This window comes from Arachis stenosperma, chromosome 7 (assembly GCF_014773155.1).
Source record: "Arachis stenosperma cultivar V10309 chromosome 7, arast.V10309.gnm1.PFL2, whole genome shotgun sequence".
NCBI lineage: Eukaryota > Viridiplantae > Streptophyta > Magnoliopsida > Fabales > Fabaceae > Arachis > Arachis stenosperma.
Window position 1 is genome coordinate 3,208,046 of NC_080383.1, and position 13,573 is coordinate 3,221,618.

The 13,573-nt window shown below is 28.0% G+C and overlaps 2 long non-coding RNA genes across 2 annotated transcripts; one reads left to right on the plus strand and one right to left on the minus strand.

The window, feature by feature from the left end:
• Positions 1-1,822: 1,822 nt before the first annotated feature.
• Positions 1,823-4,001, minus strand: LOC130940260 (uncharacterized). The gene is made up of 4 exons (XR_009070257.1): positions 3,843-4,001; positions 3,697-3,751; positions 3,479-3,608; positions 1,823-2,087 (listed from the first exon to the last, which is right to left on the minus strand). It is a non-coding gene; the product is annotated as an uncharacterized LOC130940260 (long non-coding RNA).
• Positions 4,002-7,183: 3,182 nt separating this feature from the next.
• Positions 7,184-8,967, plus strand: LOC130939883 (uncharacterized). The gene is made up of 3 exons (XR_009070217.1): positions 7,184-7,268; positions 7,779-8,045; positions 8,664-8,967. It is a non-coding gene; the product is annotated as an uncharacterized LOC130939883 (long non-coding RNA).
• Positions 8,968-13,573: the final 4,606 nt, after the last annotated feature.

Sequence of the window (13,573 nt, forward strand, 5' to 3'; positions counted from 1 at the left end):
GTTTATCTTTAATTTATACCGATCTTGTGATATTTATTGAAATGAATTATTTCTACAATTTTTGTCTCAAAATAGTTGAGTAGCAAACTAGAAATTCAATAAAATTGTGATTAACCGCTATAAACTCAAGAATTCACTAATATATTCAATAATATATAAATATCTAATAAGTATTTAACTACGTACTAATAATAAAGCTTCGTATACCACAATAAAAAGAGCATTTAACCGTAATTTTTTAGAGACATGTAGTATAAATATTGTAAGTGTAAGAAGTACATAAAATTAATTTTATATAAAAAATTAAAAATTAAAAAATTTATAAAATAAGATATCTATAAATTTGATATCTAATATTATCCGGGGTTTTTATTTTAATAAATAAAATAAATTCAATAATCAATGAAATAAGTATTTTTAAAAATTATTATCAAAATCCACCACTTTGCTTATTTCATTTATACTGTAAACGAAATAAGGTTAGAAAGCGTCTTTAAATAGATGTTGTTTAAAGCCTTAGATCGGACTCTAATTTGAACTTTTCAACCACTTTCTCGTCTATTTTATTCCTTTCTAACTATATTATCGACAAAAACTGCTATGGCGCGCGCAACGGAAAACAATAAAAACATCAACAGATTAAACGAAACTTCACATTACGTCGAGACAACCGACTTTCATGTTAATTCAAAATAGTTGAGTAGCAAACTATAAATTCAATAAAATTGTGATTAACCATTATAAACTCAAGAATTCACTAATATATTCAATAATATATAAATACTAATAAGTATTTAACTACGTACTAATAATAAAGCTTCGTATACCACAATAAAAAGAGTATCTAACCGTAATTTTTTAGAGACATATAGTATAAATATTGTAAGCGTAAGAAGTACATAAAATTAACTTTATATAAAAATATAAAAAATTAAAAAATTTATAAAATAAGATATCTATAAATTTGATATCTAATATTATCCGAGGTTTTTATTTTAATAAATAAAATAAATTCAATAATTAATGAAATAAGTATTTTTAAAATTTATTATCAAAATCCATCACCTTTGCTTATCTCGTTTATACTGTAAACGAGATAAGGCTAAAAAGCGTCTTTAAATAGATGTCGTTTAAAGTCTTAGACCGGACTCTAATTTGAACATTTCAACCACTTTCTCGTCTGTTTTATCCCTTTCTAACTATATTATCGACAAAAACTGCGATGGCGCCCGCAGCGGCAAACGATGGAGACATCAACAGGTTGAATGAGACTTCACATTACGTCGGGGGCAGCCGACTTTAATGTTAATTCTGTTGTGTTGTATTTTGTGCAATTTCATATAGATATTTTTTTGTATGTATCCATGGTTAGGGTTGTCGTGAAGAACTAGACTATAGTTTGTAACGTTAGGAATAGGTCACTGATAAAAATTTAAAACTCTATTTTATTTCACTTGTATTAGGTTGTTACTGAATAATTACTAGTTTTAGAACTCTATTTTATTTATTATAGTTTCGTCAAATCTATAACTAGAGATTTATCATTTTTAATGTCGTTATTATACTTCTTATAATTGTAACACCCTACCACACTAAGCTTTACGCTTAAGCCGTAAAACAGAGGTGGTGTGGTGTTACGACCTCTAAAATAAAATGAGTACATATAATAGCAGAAGAATTATAATATGCTAGGAGCCTTAAAGAAAAGAGGAAACAAAATCGCAAAATAAAAGCGCAACGCTCAAAGAACGGGTTAACTTGCGTGCTAAGGAAACCGTAACTGTTAAACATATGATAATAGAAGTAGGAATAGAGTGCCAAAGATACAAAATAACAAGCTCCTAACTCAGCCTGCGAAGTCAATACTAGCCGGAGAATATTTACATATATATATACATACATATTCAAAACCCAAAAGTACATATACACAATCCTGCCTCTCCATAAACCTCTAGGAGGATCAAAAGAACAAGTTATGCGGAGAGAAAACCAAGTACACATATACACATCATAGCATAACAAAATAACCCTGTAACCACTCCGCTTCAAGGGTCCAGACGCCTAATGAGATGCCTCTCGACCTGCATCTGAAAAACAACAACATAGTATGGAATGGTTCTCAGTATGGTAAAGGTGCCACACACATAATATATAAGGTCCTGGGAATGCCGAAGGCAATCCTAGAACGCCGACACTCAGATTATAAAGCTTAAAGTATTAAACAGAAGCCATAAAAGGTGGTTTTCTATGAGCATCTATACCTAACTTAACTTAATCTTAATTCTAAATCTCATATTGTTATTCCTCCATACCTCCAACTCCATCATGCATTTTCACAGACAAATAAACAGATAAAGACAAGCACAAGAAGGTTACAAATACTGCAGGTAACAAATACACATTTAACATGGCAAGTACATGTAGACACACCTAATTAAAGCACAAGCAAGTAATTCAAGTAATATGCATATGATGCATGCCTGTCCTATGGCTGATGAGGCTCATCTGTCGGTTATCCAGCCAACCTGACAAGTCTGAATTGCACTTAGACTGTCCCCCCGACGTGCATCCCCAAGAGTTTATGCATAGCTTTATCTCAAATAATCAATATTGCTCAATGGGGGTAACATACCCGGGAATTTATATAGTGGCCGGTCACACTTACGTCGTAGGGTCAACAGAGTATCGAGTATTCAACCTGGTACACATGGTGGCAAGCCACGGCACTTGATCCAGGGAATCTCGTATCTCAGATTATTAAAATTCATAAGCCATATAAATAATTCAATTATAATTTATCAACATCCAGATCATTCTCAATCGCATCTCATTCATCATTATACGTCAATTATGTTCAATACTAATCCTTCATTGTCACACCTCCCATTCCGTCCATCAATAGTTCCTATTCAAAACATAGTTCATTCTTTTCTAAATGAATCAAACTTAAAACATGCTCATTTTCGTAGTAACTCTAAATCAAACCATATAACTTTTGAATCTAAATCTTTTTAAATAATCATATAAACAAAATCTCTAATTTTTTATAAAATTTCTGCAGCATCTCCTCTAAAACTCGGACTTTGCCACTCTTTTCGGGTCCAAACCTGCGTTCTGTTTAATCCAACATACCCTTCCTTATCATCATAACAATCACTACAATAAATCTACCTCAGATCAACAATTATACTCATACAAAATTCAAATCCAACAACCAAAATTCAACTAAGAATCATAGTTCACAAATCCTAGGCTCATAACACAAAATACCTCATTGTCACAACAACCTCCACAATAATTATACCTCAAAATCAATAATTCACTAAATCACCGATTAATCCTCAAGCACCAAACCAACCATATTCATCAACAGGATACTAAATATTAAATATACACATGCAATCCAACTTATCCTATGTCATCTAGCCTAAGTTTTCACAGAACATTATATATTAAATGCAAGAAACCTAAACCATACCTTGGCCGATTTCCACGTAACGACCAAAGCAAATTATTTAAAACCAAGGCAGCCCCTTCAAAATTCAACTAATCAGCTTCCTCCAAGTTCCAATATTCACAATTTCAAGCTCCAATTATTTATTCACAACCTAATACACATTTATAACACATATATATCCAATTTAATACTCAAAGCTCAAATTCAATGAAATTAAAATAAAATTATCGTATCCTCACCTTACCCAAGCTTCACATAAGCAAGAGTGAACGTTTTTCTCAAGCTAATTGGATCCTAAAACATCAGAAATCAAAGAAATTCAATATTCTCACTTAAAATTCAAAAATTGGGGGAAATGAAGGCTGAGTATAAAATAATGAGTTACCTATGAAATTGTTCCGGTAGAAATGTAGAGCTCGACGCGGTGAATGCGTGGCCGCAAACGGTGCGGCGATTGGAACTCGGACGGAGAAGTTACGGGGATCGGAAGTTTATCGTAAGGTTACGGAAGCTTTCTCCCCTCCCTGGAGTGTTTCACGCTGCTGCATCCAAATGAGGGAGAGAAAGGAGTTCGGCTTCTTTTAATGAGTTGGTCCGGTTGAACCGATGGCCCAGTTCGGGTTCGGTTCAACCGGTTCGACTCGTTCGGTTCAATTTTGGACCGTTTTCTTCGAAATTGGTGTCAAAATTCTCGTTTCGACGAGCTCTATCCTAATTTAATATAATTTTCACATTTCTAATCTTCTTTATTAAAAATTAATTTATTGACTAATTATCTACTAATTTAACCAGGGTTTACAATAATCTTATGATTAGGTTTTTTTTATATCAAATGTATGAAAATTAATAGAATAATATTTGTCTCAAAAATATGTAATTAAAGATGTAAATATGTTTGATATTATTAGAAATATCTTTACTTTAGAAAGAAATATTGATCTAACTTTAATATTTATTATACTAAAAATATCTTATTACAAAACTAAAAAATAGTGTAAAAATTTAATTAAAAAAAACTATAAAAGCCTATTTAAAAAATTCAGCGATAAAGCAAGGTTGCTCGTTAAGCATTAAAGAACCAATAAAAGATTTAAAAATTATTTGTTGTTAGTTTTGAATATTTTTTTTTCAGAGGCCTCGCCTTCTACTGCTGCGATGAGTGAGTAATACCCTTCCTCCACCCGACGTCATCGTTTCGTATCTGGCTGATGCTGGATTCGGTGACACAGTTCCCCTCAGGGATTTCACTTTCGACAATTCCCTGATAATGGCTTTGTGAAGCGGTGGCATCCAGAGACCCACACGTTTCATCTCCCGTGGAGTAAAGCCATTATCACCTTGAAGGACGTGGCATATCACCTAGGATTACGTGCACACGAGGACCCAGTTAGGGGTGCCTCCGTGACTTCGTTGGGTGGTACCACATGGAGAAGTGGCAGTTGGTGGAGCGGTTGCTGGGAGCCCAGCCTCCGGTGGCTGCACAGCAGGCGGGGCAGAGAAAGGAGTCCTTCACGCTGAAGCTCGTTTGGCTACGGAACCGTGTCCGCCAAATGCCTCCTACAGACGACCTAGAGACTCTTCAACAGTACGCGAGGTGCTACATTATGTTAATGATCGGAGGTTATCTGATAACGGACAAGTCAAACAACTTGGTCCACCTGCGTTGGCTCCCACTTCTAGAGGGCTTTGGGCGGTGCCGGTCGTTGTCTAGCCGTGCTGGCCTGGACGTATTAATCACTGTGCTCGACGGCACACCGAGGGGTCACGGACATCACCGGGTGTGCTCCGTTGTTGATGTCCTGAATATACCAAAGATTTTTTCAGTGGTGTCCACCAGATAAAAGGATCTATATGTATCTTATGGCGGCGAGGTAACAACTGTTTATTTCTGTATTTAGTTATCAATTTGTAACTTCTTATGAGATGTTGAATGATGAACTGCTTTTGTTCTTTTGGTTGGTATTAGGTTGGTTGAACTGCAGCAGTAGAGCAGAGATCAGCATGAGGCCAGGGTCTTATGGTAGAGAGTAGAGATCAGCTCGTTTATTGGCCATTATTACCTTCTTTTGTGAGAAAAACAGGACAGAAAAAGAAATGAAATGTTTATAGAGAATACCAAGATTAGGATTATATATCCTTTTATAAATACTAAAAATTTGTCTCGATACAATATATTTCGTTTACATATACGTACAAAATTATTTTATTTACAGTATAAATAAGATAAACAAGGATGATAAATTTCGATAATAATTTAAAAAAATTATTTCAATAAATATTAAATTTATTTTATTTATTAAAATAAAAAATCCTATATTATCTGCCGCAAAATTTTAGCGGCTTGGATACGGGTTCTAATTAGTTAATGACTAAAAGTAATTAATATATATATATATATATATATAATTTAATTAAACATTTTGTCCAAAGAAATTTAGTTAAGTGTCTGTTTTTTGATAAGAAAAAGTTTAGGAATTTAGTATTTTTATTAAAATTTGGACTAATAAAAGAAAAGTGAGTAATTTTATATTATTAGATATAATTTTATACCATTAAAAATATTAATAATAATTAATTGATAATTATAAATCACAAAAATTACTGATATTTTAATATTTTTCTTTGGATAAAATGACTACATCAAACCTTCTATATTGTATTTTTTTTGTTTGTTTAAAGGAAATAAAAAAGTACCTCCTTGAAGTTTTATTTGATTGAAGAGTTTAACATTTTTAAGTAAAATAAACAGCAGTGCTTAATTAATAATCACCCTGATTTAATATATTTCAATTCTATCTATAATAGTGAGAACTAGATTAATCCTTCTACTAATAAGATACGTGTTGGTGACAATAATTTAATATTAACTCTTGTAATTATATATTATACATAAGAATAAGTATAAAGACAATAAAAAAATTAAACAACGTGAATAATGTAATAAAAAAATTAAGATTATAAATTAGATTATTAATTAATTATTTAATTTTAAATTTTAAATTTTAAAAAATAAGAATTTACAATTAAATCAAATACTCTCAATACTACACTAACCTCCCACTTAGATTAATTGTTTTGTTATGCTCCATTGTCATTCACCAATGATAATTTCTCTCATTCACACGTAATCACTAATAATAGATAAAAGTTAGATATTTAATTCACTAGATATGTAAATGATTAGTTTAATATTTATGCGGCTAGTTAAGTAGCTACTAGTAACATATGTCAGATGTTTAATTCAATAGATATATAAATAGTTATGTTGATTCTTAATTAAATAGTTATTCTTTTTTATTCGATTTTGTCATGTACAGTTAATAATAGCTGAATATTCAATTTACTAGACGTATAGATGATTATCCTAATATTAGGATTTAGAGTAATTTGAGATGAAATTTTTTATTTTATTAGATTAATTCTAAAATTTATTGTTCACATTATTCACAAAAATTACTACCTATCTAACAAAATCGCATACGTAATCTCGATTTGTAATTAAATACCGTTTGGTTCACTTCTCGGTTCTCATGATATAAAATAACGATAAAATTTTATTTGTGTGTAAGATTAATTGACCCTTGAGTATTGTTTCTATATACCAGCCAAGTGACAAACCATTTTAATTGGAATTAAAAATGAAATGAAATTTTGTTTCAGTATTAAACTCTTAGCTTAGCTTGTACATTGTGATTGTATTTGTTATTCTAATTGGTTTTTATTATGGCAAATTCTATGGTTTATATTTCTTTTCTTCTTTCTTCTGTTTTTCTCTTATCTTCACACGTTTTGACACATGAACAATTTAAAGGTGAGATTTATATTTCCATATCTTTAATTTTACCCAAACTATGTATAGTTCTCATCTTACATCTTTTTATCTTCTTTTTTATTGTCGTATAGGAGCAAAATTTATAATTGTATGTAAAATTTAATTATTTGTAAACTTTTAAGTCTTGATAGTTTTAATCAGCAAATTAAGATAAATATTAAACACTATATGCTATATGCTAATTATTTCATATCCCTTAAAATTATAATTCATTATCTTAAAATTGATTTTTTTTTAATTACCCACTGTTGCTGATTATCATGTGAAAAAAATTGTCATTTTAGGCCTTCTTATTTTAGAGTGAACTTTATTTTTTTTTATCTTATTATAAATTAAAAGTTTTATTTAGATCATATAATTATATATTGGATAATCATATAACAAAATGCATTTACATTGGGTAATATATTTTCATCTGAACACATACAATATATGCATTTTGATTTTATGTAATTTTTGTTTGTAATCCATTAGAGAAAATTATTTCAGAAAATTCTATGATAAATGTTGATTGGTATGATCCTTCCGGAACTTGATTTAAGATGCGACCAACACTTGGTCCGGGTAGGATTCTTCCTCCTGATTCTCATTATTTTCGTTCGTGGTCGGAACGAGTTAATGTTTGGCCTGATCGTTTTTTTGGCTCGCCAAAAAATAAGCACAACCCCGCCTCTTCTCCACCACACCCTCCACCAACTAAAATGGATCACCATACTCACTCACTTGCATTTCATTACAATGACGGTTTTATATCAGGTAAGACAATATAATTTTGAAAATTTTTATTTTATATAACAATTTGACTAAATTTTTTTAATTTAGACTAGACATAAAAATTTAATTAATAATTTAGTAAAATTATATCTATAGAATAATAGTTAACCTAATTTAAAATTTAAATTCTATATTTTTAATTTATTTTTTTTATTGTGCAAAAAAGAAACATTAAGAGATTACAAAAAAATACAACTATAGTGATCTATCAACCTCTTGTAATTACTATGGTGGACTGGTGGCACTATAAAGAGATTACCCTTTCTAAATTATGGTTCATTGCATATGTATAGGAGCAAAATTTGAAATACTAATTATTAGTAAAATTTAATAATTTATAACTCATGATAGTTTTAATTAGCAAATTAAGATAAATATATCAAACACTATGTATGTTAGATATAAGTTAGTTATTTAATATTTACAAGGTATAACTCAAATGATATAGTCTTTTCATACTCACTTAAAAAATCTTATAATGTAATTTCATGGTCCTAAATTAACTATTTTTATGCAATTTTTGTATGAAATTCACTAGATATATGATTTCAGAAAACACTATGATGAATAATGTAGATTGGTATAATAATCCTTCCACAGGTAAGAGAAGTCACGTGATTCGAAATCGGACGGGTCGGTTTCATCATCCTCATTCTTGGGCGGACCATTTCGATTCTTGGCCTGGTCATGCTTCGAAAAAACCGGCTCTTCAACCGCGACCCAAGAAAAATAAGCGACGGCCTCCTCCGCCAACTAATTAATAAAATGAACGGAATTATTTAATAATAAAAAAGTATTAATAAAAAATAATTAAAATTTATCTTATTTAATATTTATTAATTATTATAATAATTAATGAATATTAAATAAAATAAATTTTGACTATTTTTTTGTTAACATAACATTACGGTAAAATGAATCACTATGCCCAATTTGTTGGCTACCAATGTAAGACATTAATATTTCAAAGTTTTAATTACTATGTAGTTGTTTAAGATTTTATTATGTTTTATTAAGTTTTTATAGTTTGAAAATAGTATTATTTTTATCTCGGTATAATTGTTGATAAATTAACAATAAATTTTTGTGAAAAATATTTTTTGTTACTAATTCGTCATTAATTTATGAGAAATTAGCGACACACTAACGACAAAATTAAGAAGCAGTTACAAAATATCCAAACTTAAGAAAAGCGATTGATTAGCGAAAAATTTACGAGTAAGTTTGTTTCTTGAATTATGATGCAAATTCACATATATATTCTACGAACGAAACATCAATTCGTCAAATTTCTTATTTCTTGACTCCAACAGAAGCTCGTCGTGGCTGCTCTTAATGTGTGTGTCTTCTCTTCATTACGTTTTTTCTCCATCGTTCCAATATGTATCTCGGTAACACTTTGTTTACTCGTACAAAGCTTAACATGTTTAGAACGAGCGTGATGGCACAATATCCCTCTTGACTCGATTAATAAGTATTGACATTTAATTTCGGCGGCTACTATACTATATCGTATGTAAACGCAAACTTGTTAAATGTTGAGTTAAAAACTTGTTTTACAACTTCATATACCGTATAGCCTAGAACGAAATGCTTTGATCTTATGATGCAATTCAAACTTGTTTTTAAAATAATTATTTAGTTTTGAACGAGCAGCTTTTGGATATATTTAACAACCTAAACAAAACTTCTAATTTTTCATTCGACCAAGTAGGGGTGAGCACGGATCGGTTTGGTTCGGGTTTATAGTAAAATTAAAATCAAACCGATCAAAATATAATTAGTTCGATTTGGTTTGGATTTATTTTTTTTTTGTACATGTACCCAAACCAAACCAAATCGATTAAAAACGGATTACTTCGGTTTGGGTAATTGGGTACCCGATAACTTTGAAATTCATACAAAAAAACCAAATTTTTATTTTAAAAATTCAACAAGTACAATAAACATGTAATATCAATAGAAATAATCCAAACATGTTAAATACCAAATACATTAAAAACAAACTTATTAACATCCAAACATATTAATAGTGAATAATCTTTGTCTAATGAAAAAGTCATATATATATATATATATATATAATTTAATTAATATATGCTCGGGTTTACGGGTTGGTTCGGGTTCTGCACCCTCAGAACCGATATTCGAACCAATTACTAACAAAGACCATCGGTTTGGTTCGAATTGGACCCGATTACCCATTAATTTTAGAACCAATTTAATTAATTCGGTTCAAGTTCGAATGGGTAATCAGGTATTCGCTACCCATGCTCACCCCTACTACCAAGGACAGCAATCATCGTCATCGTCATCGTTAAGGAACGGAATCTCGTATATTTTAAGGGGCAATGACCCCGTTCAAAATTTTTTTATGTATATATAATCTTTTAATTTTTATATTAGTTCCTTCAAATTTTATTTTTTCTCCTTTTAAAGTTATTTTTTTATATCGACCTTTTTAAAAAAATTATTCTAAGCTTTGTCCCTCGTAATCATAGAGCTTAACTTTAATAGTCATGCAATTAAATTGATATGTGTTTATATGAGTTTTTGAATAGTAAATTTAAAGATGAGTTACTTTTGCTAATATAATAATATATATGATTGATTGTTGATGTAAAATTAATAATAAATTAGTATTTTATCCATAATAACACGTTATTTTGTTCTAACATTATAGATTATGATACAAAAATATTTTATAAAATCAAACTACTTTTATAAAAAGGTTGTAAGGGACAAAAATTTTCGTTGACTAATAAAAAGATCATAATTTTTATAGATAAAAAAAATTAAATAATAAAGTTTTTAGTTTTTATTTTCATGTGAAAGAGTTTAATTTTTTATTAATAATTAATTTTAACATTCATTAATTAAAATTTAAAAGAATTTAATGTGTATACTTTTATATTTGATTAGGTGTTAAATCGATTGTACAAATAAAAATAATTATTTTTCATGTTTGTTATTTAAAAATAATATTTTTTCTCTTTATTTATATAAAAATATAATTAGACATTAGTATAAAAAAATTTATATTGATAATTATAAAATTAATTCAAAATCAATTTTTTAAAATAATTGAATATTAATTTTAATCATTGATCATAATATTAATATTCTCTCCAAAGTATATTAATTAAATATTTAAAGAATGAAAACTAAAAATATAGATTAGAAAAATAAACGGCGAAAACTTAAAACTCAATAAAAAATTAAAAAAATATACATATAATAATAATATTTTTTATGCGAATAATATTACGAAATAATTAATTATAAATTGAATACATTCTTTATAATTTTATGAATTTATTTAAATTAGATTATTTTATTTTATTTTTTTTAGAACAAAAAGGTTGAGAGAAATAGAGATTGAAATAGAAAAAAGAGAAAAATATAAGGGAAGAGAAGTAGATAAGAGGATGTAGGAAGGAAATTTATTAATTTTTGAGAAAAATATTTTTTCTTAATTATAATAAGAGAGTGTCATATGACATATTTTGATTATTAAATTAGTAATATAGTATAATATAATTATATTTTAATTTTAATTTAATTTTAATTATAATTAGATAATATCATGTTGCACATTTTAATTGTTAAATTTATAATTAATTATTGATAATAATATATTAGAGAGATAGAATAAATAAAAAAAATTAAATAAAAGAGACAGAAAAAGAAAAATTAAAAAAAAAAGAAGATTACTCTTTAATTTAAAAAAAAAAAGTTGATTCCAATTATATTAAAAGTTAATAGTATTAATGTATTATTCTTTACTCTTGGCCTTCAATAATGGCCATATATATATATATATATATATATATAACTGGACTTGCATTGCATATATCTGAGTGTGATCACATGGATAGCTCAAAGGTTTTTGTTTTCTTTGTTGTTCTTTTTGTTCTTCTCTTACCTTCACATGTCTTCACACATGAATTGAAAAAGGGTGAGTCTTCTCTTTCCTTATTTCATCACCAATAACCAAAGTATATGGTTTCCACTTTCCATATTATTATTATTATTATTATTATTATTATTATTATTATTATTATTAAGCATAAAATTGATTTCCATACTCATTCAATAGGTTATTATCCCGCTGCTAATTATAACTATTCGCCGTCGGCTTATATATATGATCCATAGGCCAATTTTCGTCATCTTCCTCCTCTCCTCAACCAACTAAGAAGTCACCTTGCCATGGTTCTCAGCATTTTCATTCTCATCTTCGTCCTCGTCCTCGGTCTCCTGTTTATCCACAACCACAACATATATAGTTCTTATGTTTTTAATCGTTTATGGTTAATCCACTTATTAGTGATCATATCATTTGAAAAAGTAATAGTGAAAAAAGTGTTAAGATGCGTTTGATTTGTATTTTATTTTTAATTTTTATTATTTTTTATTTTTTAAATTTTGTAGTAAAAAAAGTGAAAATAGTAAAATTTTGTTTTTTATTTTTATTTCTTGTTTTCACTTTTTTTAAAAAAATGCAAAAAATAGAAAATAATAAAAATAAAAATAAAAATAAAAATGCAAATCAAATGCACATTTATTTTTCTTTTATGAGATATATTTCAATGATATTTTATTTATCTCTATTTATGAAATATATAATCTTCTTTTATATGTAAAATTAAAATAAATTATTTGAGTTTACTTGACTAAATAATGAGTTATTTAAGTCATTTTGTTTATTCTTAATTTATGCCGATCTTGTGAAATTTATTGAAATAAATTATTTCTACAATTTTTATCTCAAAATAGTTGAGTAGCAAACTAGCAATTCAATAAAATTGTGATTAACCACTATAAACTCAAGAATTCAATAATATATAAATATCTAATAAGTATTTAACTACGTTCTAATAATAAAATTTCAAAGAGCAACCGTAATTTTTTAGAGACATATAATGTTAATGTTGTAAGTGCCGAAAATATATAAAATTAGTCTCATATTAAAAAAATAAAAAATAAATTAAAAAAGTTATAAAATAAAAAATCTATAAATTCGATACCCAACATTATCCGCCGCAAAATTTTAGCTGCTTGGATATGGGTTCTAATAAGTTAATGACTAAAAGTAAAATATATATTTACCTATAAGATAATAAATTTAATTAAACATTTTGTCCAAAGAAATTTGATTGATTGTCTGCTTTTGGATAAAATGACTACATCAAACCTTCTATATTGCATTTTTTAGTTTGTTTAAAGAAAATAAAAAAGTACCTCCTTGAAGTTTTATTTGATTGAAGAGTTTAACATTTTTAAGTAAAATAAGCATTAGTGCTTAATTAATTAATAATCACCCTGATTTAATATATTTCGTCAATTCTATCTATAATAGTGAACTATATTAATCCTTCTACTAATGAGATACGTGTATGTTGGTGACAATAATTTAATATTAACTCCTGTAATTGTATATGAGAAATACTAGGAGGCCAATAACTTTTGTGATTTGTAGCCATTATATAATCATCAATGATGATCTA